Below are 10,883 nucleotides of genomic sequence, written 5' to 3' on the forward strand. Positions count from 1 at the left end.
TCTCGGTAAGGTCTTATTATAACAATGATAATAATTCTTTATTTATATAGTACACACAGCATATCAAATCAGTCCCTGTCCCCATGGGGCTCACAATCTAATCAACCTACCAGTATGTTTTGGAGTGTGGGAGGAAACCAGACTACCCGGAGAAAACCCACGCAAACACGGAGAGAACATACAAACTCTTTGCAGATGTTGACCTGGGTGGGAATCGGACCCAGAACTCCAGCGCTGCAAGGCAGAAGCGCTACTCACTCATCCACCGTGCCGCCCTGTTTTATTTACATATGTACCTAATGATCTGTAAAACACTGCAGTATATGATGGTGATATATAAAGATTAGTAGTAATAGTAGTAGTAGTACAATTCAGGCCAGGACACTAACTCTTTTAGTAGATTATGCTACATAGTACAACCTCTTTAGCAGGTTCCCTTTAAAGGGCAATTTAGTAATAGTAAGGTGCCTGCACCACGGTATACTACACACGGAGCACCAGATATGAGACCAATGCACCCTACAGGACTCATTTCTAAACTTTTGAATCTCACAAACCAAGATGTTACAGTATGATGCGAGACACTGTAGCACAGCTACTTAAGGACCTGTAGTTGGTTTAGGGACAGGCTCCCTTTAAAGGTTTTTACTCACTTATGCTCACGGCAAATGTTTTATATGCTTCTGGCAGCTTAAACAACATATGGTGGCTTTCAAGGGCATAAGGAACACCTTAAAGCAGACCCTTCACATGGCAGGGACCTTAAAGGCCAAAATATGTGCCATAATTCACTGCAGATATTACATTCTATTTTTTAGCCAAAATATAATAGCAAAATCTACAAATAAAAATGTAAAAGATGTAACCCTGGAACGTGAACGTACCCGCAATACTAAAACTTTAATTAAAATTCAAATGCCAGAATTAACAGCTGTGATATGTCACCTAGTGCGGAGGACATTCCTGCCCGGCATGGGAACACTGCTCCGCAGAACAGCCCTAAAAAGGTCACTTGTAGGTTAACAGCCTCCATCCACCAGAGCCGAGATGCTGCATCCCCAGAAGCCCTGCTGACTGCCTTTATTTACAGCAAACCGGCAGCAGCTGAAGAAACAGCCCAAGAAAAGTTTGGTATTTGCTTGACTATGTTCCTGACCCCTGAATGTCCTCCACCTGGTAATTCAGGCACTGAAGTAAATCAGTGAACCATGTCATGCTTAGCAAAGTGCAACCCTTTTATGGGAAGTTGTCGATCTATAAGGCTAGACACGAGCACGTTTTAACACTAGGCCGTAAACCGAAATTTCCCACATCAAGGATTTTTTTTACATTTTGGGGTTCTATGGATAAAATGAAAGAGTTGAGAGGATTATGAAAGTTTTGAATGTATGCTAGGAAGTTTTTTTTTTACTGATGGCACAGGAACACACCCATTTTAATGGACCCAAGCACATGAACGCGTTTTTCATAGATCCGTGTTGAGGCTGTAGAAAACGTAGAGTAAGCTCCATTCCTGGCCATTTTGGCGGCACGGGCCTTCCAACAAAAGTCTATGGGAACATTTGCTCACAAAGCTGTGACATTCGCCAGCCTTCAGTTTTTGCGGATATACGTCTCGGGCAAAAAAATTGCAGACTGATGACGCATGGATCATTAAAACAGACAAGGGACCTGTGGCTCGAGAACAGAAAACGATCATGTACATGTTGTGTTAGGTTAGTTTTTTCTCAGATGAGCAGCCCTCGCTGATCTTTCTGCCCATTGAAAACATTCACACCTAGCAGAACCACATGGAGATGGTCAATGTAGTCATTATCAACGGATCCCTCTATTTTGTGCCACTCACTTCACTGGATGCCCATCTCCTTTATTCAATTCAAATTAATCACCCTCACCCGCAAAGCTCTGCACTGTGCTAACGCTCCCTACCTCTCTTAGTATATCACCCAACACATGCTCTTCGATCCTCCAGTGATCTAAGATTACTTTCTTCCTTACATCGAACCTCCCACTCAAGTCTCCAGGACTTTTCCCAAGCTGCACCTATTCTCTGGAATGCACTACTATCAGGCTAATGCCTAACTACAAAACTTTACCTTCTGTGTCACTCCTTCATCCTCAAAGATTGTAAGCTCTATCGGGCATGGTCCTTTCTCCAATCATTTCACCTGACCTCTAGCTAGCCATAGACATGCATTTGCTGCCTTTTGATAAAGCAGCAAATGCATGGCTATGGCTAGCTAGAGGTCACCCAGTCAGTCTGAAGGAAGATGGACAAGTACATGTAGGCAAATAACCCAAATACTGCCACAACGGAGATATGGAAGGAAGATTTTTAGAATAATTTGCCAAATTGTCTGCTTTGGATCCATTCCAACCCAATAGGAGCTCGAGTTGTGCCAAAGTATCCACACGGCAATACAGGCAGTCCCCAGGTTACGTACAAGATAGGTTCCATAGGTTTCTTCTTAAGTTGAATTTGTATGCAAGTCGAAACTGTATATTTTATCATTGATTATCAGGATTATCTATGACGCTTCATTGCAGACACTTTACAGCTGATCATTGCAGTCTGGGGCTATAGAAGAACATTCATAGAGTTTCACCAGAGGTCACAGTGGGCAGGGGGGTCCGTCTTTAACTAGGGGTTGTCTGTAAGTCGTGTGCCCTTAAGTAGGGGACCGCCTGTACTCGTTAATGAAGCCATAAGTCAGACGCATCTAAAAACCTGATCCCACAAGGATCAGTCTGAGCAGTAAAACCCCAGAAATCTCCATGTTCTTTAGGGGGTGGGGGTTTGTACTGTAGAACAACCCAGCAAATCTGTATTTAGGAAGGTAAGAAATGAGAACAATAATCCTTATGTGATCAATGTTAAAAAGCCATCGTCTAGGCCAGTCGGTATAAGGTTACACACACATCTGTAAATGGTTTATGTAAAAGCTGTTAATTTCTCATCAAAAACTAGATCCCATCACAGAAACAAAGGAAACCGATCCCAAGGGTAGGATCCATTTCATAGAGATATACGTTTAGTGACCCCCAATGTTAGTCACAGGACTACTAGTAGTAAAATAAATGCGGCAATGTGTCTTTTACATTAACACGGAGCAGGAATTTGTAGGAAATTACTCATACTGTTATTATGTCATATTTTCTGGTACAGCCCTTTGCAGCCCGATCAGCCCAAGTCTCAGGGGACCGAGCCACACCTTACAGCAATAAGCCAGGGACTACACAGCCATGATCCCGAACAGGAATGGCCTCCTCTACTACACGCAAACCCAACTGCTTCAAGAGTTATTGCAGATGTACATTCCCATTTATCCATTTTACGGGAGAGGGCACCCTACACAAATGCAATTTAACAAATATTGGCCAAATTCACAATAAGCTTTTACCATGGAGCTCAATGCAAAAATTCCTTGAAGGGCATACAGTTACAAAAATGGTTTACAAGGCTGCAATGAGGCAGGTCCTCTTTCAATGGAGCTAATGTGTGCGTTTGGCCACCTTTAGCAAAGTATTTTCAAGAACTCTGTATTTCAGAAAAATTACCTTAATCCCAATCTACTGTAGATCAAGGCAATTATGCCGAAACACGCCAATTGGTCTTAAATAACAATGGATGGATTTTATCTAGTGTATATTAAACCCTAAAGCCTCAGGCTTCATCCCCTCACCAGGTGCCATCTTGGTTAGCTGGCACCTTTATATTTTGTGTAAACATCACAATAGTCCATGTATCTACAGGGAAGATAACTACGAGGCTGAGAGACCCAAGTCTGTGCCATCTGCAACATGGTGAAAATTGTGCACAATTTTTTTGGGGTTAATTACTTTCACAGGCCGAAAGCTATCGATCCATGGTCCAGTTTGTGGCCCGTGAGTCATCAGCATTCATAGTGCGTTCACACAACAATAACAGCAGAAAAGACTTTCCAAGCTTCAAAAATAGGAAGCAATAGGATCGGCTCTGAGGTCGTGTGCATGAGCCCATAAAAACACATGTACCCATGCGTTATCAGCTGATGCAACAAAATCCACTTCATGCGCATGAACACAGAACCCTAAAAAAAATTTTTTATAGAAATAAAAATATATTAAGAATTTTGGTGCACAGCAGGTCTAGGATATGTAGTTACTACGTTACCTATTACGCAGATACTAGGACGAGTGGTAAATGACACATATTCAAGGCTCAGACACCATTACCTCAGTTCTTGGGACCAGAGGAAGAGTCGTATCTAATTGCATATTGAGTGCAGAGCGGAAATGCAGGCTGCTGACATAAACCAGACAGCGCTACGAGTGGGTGGGAGAGTGGGCACAGGGAAAGGAATGCATTAAGGGAAGAAGAAGCAGAGATGCATGGATCTTCTCCGTAATCTTAAGCACTTAGTCTGTTTCACATCACTGACAGCTATACACACACATACACTCGTGTATGTATATAATGAATAAGACACACCCAATTTGTTAAAAAGAGGTCTTGTTAAGACAACCTGTGGGTCCTCCTCTCAGCTCCCCTTCTAGAGCAAAATCGATTATATTTTGTGAGCTGTACACATAATAATATATATCTTTATATAGATCCTTCATATTCCCCAGTTGCATACAGAACATGGGGTATGTATTCAATACAAACAAAATAAGACATTACAGAGTGATAACTTGGTCAAATTAACCAACAGGAATGAGAGTCCTGCTCCCGAGAGCTTACAACCTATAAATATCAGCCCATCATTACACTGGCTCCAATTTAGACGGGTTTTCCATCCCAGCCGGCAGCATAAGCGACACAGGAACCGGGTGGGCGAGAGATCTGATGGGTAGCAAGAAGACCATACACACAAACCAAGTGCTGTTCTTGTGCCACAAACGGATCAGTGATCCGTTTTTGCAGTCCATGTGTCATCTGTTGCTCAACATGTCCATAAAATGGTCCATGGGTCATCTCTACTTCATACGATTTTACAACAGGCTTATCTCAAACTCTTGATTTCCTTAACTGTTCCTCAAACATGGACGATACACAAATGAAATCTGTGTTTTCACATTTCCACAGACTTCTGTGGGAAGGCCAGAGCCACAAACACACAGGCAGGAATAGGAATTTTCTACAGCCTCTACATATATATGTGAAAAGGGAATCTCTAAGGTCCGATAGAAACAGCAGATTCACCATAAAAAAAAAAAATAATAAAAAAAAAAAAATTCTTTAGAATTTTCTGCAGAAAATCCACTGCAAATGACACCCAAATGCGTTAAAAAAAAAAAAAAAAGCGTTTCAACGTAGATATCGACCTAAAAAGGTTGTGGGTTCCTCTCAATACGAGATTCTGAGGGAATTCACTGTAGATTTCTATGAGCATTTAGGTGTAGTCTCTCTAACAGTGTGTAGTTACAAGATTCCTCATATCATCCTATGTTGACTCCACAAGGCCCCATAGTCTTCTTCAGAAATACAACTTCGTAATGGCACAATGAAGAACATCATGGGTCTATTTTGGAACATTTGATGTCTCATAAACATTTGGATAAAAATCATTTTAATATTCATTTGTTTACATGCTATATATCTCATAGGATGTATACCGATGGTTATGGTATAAGCATCACGCGCAAATAACATTTTTTCTTTTTTCCTGCTGCTTCTGTTGCTCCTAGGACTAAATGTACAATTTTAACTGCAAACTAGACAAGATGATATCCTATAAAAAGGATATTTTTGCCATTCTTATCCTCAGCTATAAAAAAAAAAAACACCCTGCCATGTGATCATTGTTACAGATAGGGGACCCATAACTAGTACAGGTAAGAATATGGTGTGAATAAACACTTGCAATGGTTTCCAATTTAGATTACAGGCAGTCGAAACTGTATATTTTATCATTGTAGATCCAGACAAAAAAAATTTTTTTTTTACCCCAGTGACAATTGGCGTTTCAAAGTTTTTGCTGTAATGGGACCAAGGATTATCAATAAGGCTTCATTACAGACACTATACAGCTGATCATTGCAGTCTGATCATTCAGAGAGCTTCATCAGAGGTCACAGTGGAAAGAGAGGTCCGTCTTTAACTAGGGGTCATCTGTAAGTTGAGTGTCCTTAAGTAGGGGACCGCCTGTAATGGTAGTTTGGGACCCACAATAACCACTGAAAGAAACCAGCTAAAAGACGAAGCAATTTGTTCCATCGAGTCTGTGTTCACATGTTGCTTTTCAATTAGATTTTGAGCCCCTCCGTTTGTTGTGTTTGAATTGCATTGTACAGCACAATAGAAATGCAATCTCACAGAAAGACTATGGCTTGTACCTCGCCCCGACCCAAGATCAGCCTGACTAATCCATTTGTACCAGCAACAGGTAGGTATCTGTCCCGAGATCCGCCACAATGAAAAGATCCAGAATGTCGCAATCCAGAGTGGTGGCAATAAAAACTACTATTTTGGCGGAGTTCTGGATCTACCAGTGTAACAGCCTGTGAAGACACACAGCACCCCGGAGTTCTGGTAACACTCCCCAGAACCCTTCAGTCTCATTAGAATACATTTTAAAAGATGATTTTAGAAGGAAGGAGGCCAATGATAACAAATATAAGATGATCACAGTGCCTGGATCTATAAGTAAGTGTCCCTGGTTTAACATGCTTACATTTGATGGTAGATTTCCTTTAAAAAAAAAAAAAAAAAAAAAAAAAAAAAAAAAAAATCGCAATATTCATGCAGAAATAAAGTGCAGAGCTCTGAAGTCAAAGCATATATTATATCAATGTGATAAGCATTATTATCCGCCCTTTGTAAATATTTAAAGTCTTTAATTTGCCAATTCCATCAATGTCAGAGCCACCAGTGCTGACAGCTGCCACTCGAACGTAATGCAGGGGGCATTCCTCAGCCAGGGTATGCTATGCCAAGCATTTAGCGCAGATGTCCTGCCCTATATGTCATTCCAATCTGACCAAGCATTATATATATATTGTTACACAATAATGGCTGTTCTATAAATGGACAGACATATACCGTATATCTAAGAAAAAAAAAGCAACACAAAAGTAACAAGAAGTTCTACTGTGGTGTCATAATATTCTCTCGGCCCGATCGCATATGCATTTCTATGGAAATGCATGTGATCGGTAACCAAAACCAGGTGTCATGTATGAAAACAATGCAAGACACTGGGTGCTACTTGCCGATTTCTTGCGTTTCCATCGAAACACATACGCAAACGGGTTGAGGCCGAGAGAATATTATGACACCACAATAGAACTTCTTGTTACTTTTTTGTGTGGTCATAATATTCTCTCGGCCGGATCACATTTGCGTTTCTGTGCATGAGCCCTTTGCAGTCAATAGTACCAAGGACAGGACAAAAACCATTCCTTGGATGGTTTCTATAGGCAACAAGGCTCCATCTTCTCTGAGTCACTTTTGAACCCTCTTAAACAGTGTCATAAAATAAAATCACTTATACATGTCAGACAGCTCATGAATAATATATCGCAGTAACGTCATTTCCAAAGCAAATGCGGATTCCAATATCCTGTGCAGAAAATCCATGTCTAAGCAAGAAACACACAATACGTGAACCTTTTTGGAAGGGCAAACCCCGTGAGCGGGTTATCCGGTGCGCAGTGTCTATACACACATGTACAAGCAAATGCGACACATACTTTAAATTATATAGCAACATATGATGTCCGTGAATATAAGATAGGTTCACATCTATATTGCTGCTGTCTTTTGGTGGAAGTTTTGAAAACGCATCCATTTTTGACCAGTTTGAATTTAGATAATTGGTCAAACCTGTCAAAAATGGATGCGTTTTTGACGGACTGCTTAAAAACAGGTGTAAAACGCGTTCAAAACGCCACGTGTGACATCACCCTTGGCAAAACAGGATGGACACAGATGAAGTTTTATAGAACAGGAGGTCAAATTCAGATTGTTCAGAATCTAACACTTGGACCCCCAGTTTTCACAACACAGAGAAAACAGAGCTAGAAATCAAGCTTCATCCTTTAAGTAGTGGCCAATGTTGGGAACTGCAGCTAAAGTTATGTCCATTTGAAAACTTCTGTCTCTCACTGCTCTGTTATTATACCATCCAGAATAATCCGATTGCCCCCTACCGATGTAATATTGTTTACTTCTATGAATAAAAGCTTGATATGCCTACTCTGGAAAAGCCCTTTAAATGCTCAACTGCATCAAAAGTTTGTTTGCTTCCTGTGTGGTTTTGAGTGTAGTTTTGAACCATCGCATCCAAATGCACCCTTATACTCTTCCTTCTTTTTTGATCCATTCTTGGCTACAGTTAAAATGTAAATAAATGTAATAAAAAACTGCCACCAAAAAGACGCATTTCTATAGCATTATTAAAGGGCTGCTTTCTTCCAAAAACAGTGCCACGCCAGACCATGGTTAGTGCCAGTATTGCAAATCACCTGTATGGTAAAATGGAGCTTAATTGCAATACCAATATTTGGTGTGGAGTCATTTTTGGAAGAAGGAAGAGATTTTTTTTAAGCCCTGGACAACGCCTTTAAGGATGGGAAGGAATGACCATCCAGGTATAATCTAGTAATGAGTAACAGAGCCACTAGGAACGGCCTGGAATTATTCAGGTGCTCACCTAACAGGAGTGCTGCATGCATACCTGTACGGTGGTAGTAAATTTCCACTATGACCCTTACATCGGACCACCATTAAAATAAATGTTAATATAGCAATTCCCCAAAAAACGTATATATTCACATCGATACAGTCCGCCACAGAGAGCAAGTCTGATAACATTGTGTGGAGACATCATAAATCATAATAACATCAGAACGGATACAAATAAAATCAAAATATAGATTATAATTATACTCAACATAAATGCAATACAATGATACATACTATAGTAGTAAACACCATACACTAGTAGTCTCCGCCAATAGTTATCCTTGCCCTGGTAGTTGTGCCAGGAATTCCATACATCCTGCCACGCCTGGGAACTATTCCGTGCATCCACTACCTCAACACATGGATTTCCCTGACATTCCTTACAAATACAGTTAAACAGGTGCAGAATTCCCAAGTTTCCAAGTTGGTGACATTGAGGAGTTCTCCAGAGCCTGGAGCAGAGAACTTGATGATATTAGCTCTCACTTGGCACCTTGTCAACAATAACTTGTCGTGTAATTATTCCTGACATAAAGACGTATGATGGAACTTATGCCCGCTCATCATGGATCTTAAACACAGACCCAATATTAAAAAAAAAAAAAAACACTGTATGAAATAAGTCGAAGTAGATGCAGCTAACTTGCGTAAACTCATCCGAATTTACGAATCGCCCCCTATAAACTCTTCCAGAAGTAAAACGGTTAATGTCCCAGACCTTGGGTCTGAATGCATCTCCATCTGACCGCATTAAATCTGCAGAACTGTAATTAACCAACCCCTCCTCCTTTATAACAGGGCACCACGACAAGCCATGAGCTACACACAAGTGCACCGAGCTCCCAATATTACAGCAGTAAATCAAGTGGATGTTCACAGCTTGACCAAAAGGAAGGGTGGCGGAGGGATGATATGGCTACAAACATCCTCCCAATCCTTGGGTGGGGTTGTACTGGGCACAGCAGCCTATGCCCAGGGAAGCTGCAGGCTACACACTGGGATTGTCAGTTTTGCTGCATAGTGCTGCATCATCCCCGCGCATGTAAACGCATACACTGCATCGCATTTCAGACACCCAGGTGGGATCCCTTCCAGACCAATACTTTGGAGGATTGGTGTATCCCAAATGTGCTACAATGGGCATAGGAGGGGGCACCTTGTAGAGTCATAACCTGAAGGGGCGATGGTTTGGACCTCTAAATGACACCATCATCCACCTGTACAACAACATTACTGATGACAAATAAGATGTAAGACTTGTTGAAGGAGGGGCAGCGGGGTATAATCAGGGGCAATATAGAAGATACATATTATAATGTGGAGGACCACGCCTGTACCGTTATCCCTGCACCCAGCACCCAGGGGGCACCCAGCAGGGACCAAGCCCCTCCTTGACATCTTCTTCCCCAGTAGAAGGAGAATAGAGACTGCAATGTAATGTAATGATGCAGACTGCAGCCCCCCTCCTCCTCCTCCTCACATCCAGTATACGGATGGCTACAGCGTGCAGCCCCCATCACCCCGGCACCTAGCGATGCGGCAGCCATTACCTGGAATGCACTGGAGTGTGGAGCCTGCAGGGTGGCAGCCGCCGGAGCACGGAGCACGGATGAAATGAAGGGAGTGGACTGGAGGAATCCGCCGCAGCCTCACACACAGCAACAGCTGCACTGATTCTTCTTCCCGGAGAGGGGCGGGGAGAGCCGGCGCCACAGCGACCCCAGCAGGAGACTGAGAGGCACAGCAGCCACCCTGCCCTGCCCCGCCCCCGCTCCATCATCATCACCATCAGCAGCAGCAGCAGCGGCAGTGCTCCACCCATCCCCCTCACTGCCAGGACACTGCGCTGCAGAGCATCGCGCCACATCCATCCCCGGACTGCTGCAGTGACAAGTTTACAATCTCAGCTGCTGCATCACTTCTTCAGACACTGCATCTAGTGTGAAGCTACCACATGTACACAACACACTGAAGAATGATGGTTTTTATACATTTCCTCATTACCTAAATTTTTTGTAAGCTCCGATCCTGCCATCTGACCATGTTTTGCTCTGTAATGTCTTATTGATCTGTAAACATCCAAGGGCGGATTCCCATTTGGCGTTTTTTGTCGCTTCCAAAACACAAGTAGGAGGAGGTTTGGCCGAAACGCAGTTGGGTTTCCCATGATGATGTTTTTCTATAAAGATTTTTCCCATTTAAAATAGTATTCCAG

General features: G+C 42.2%; 1 protein-coding gene across 1 annotated transcript in view; it reads right to left on the minus strand.

Moving 5' to 3' along the window:
• SPTBN1 (spectrin beta, non-erythrocytic 1) overlaps positions 1–10,378 on the minus strand; it is a 108,616-nt gene extending 98,238 nt beyond the window's left edge. Inside the window, exon 1 of the mRNA XM_072140548.1 lies at positions 10,219–10,378. The gene's annotated coding sequence lies outside the window, so the exon portion shown is untranslated. The remainder of the gene's footprint in view (positions 1–10,218) is intronic.
• Between the last annotated feature and the right edge of the window lie 505 nt (positions 10,379–10,883).

Source organism: Engystomops pustulosus, chromosome 3 (genome assembly GCF_040894005.1).
Source record: "Engystomops pustulosus chromosome 3, aEngPut4.maternal, whole genome shotgun sequence".
NCBI lineage: Eukaryota > Metazoa > Chordata > Amphibia > Anura > Leptodactylidae > Engystomops > Engystomops pustulosus.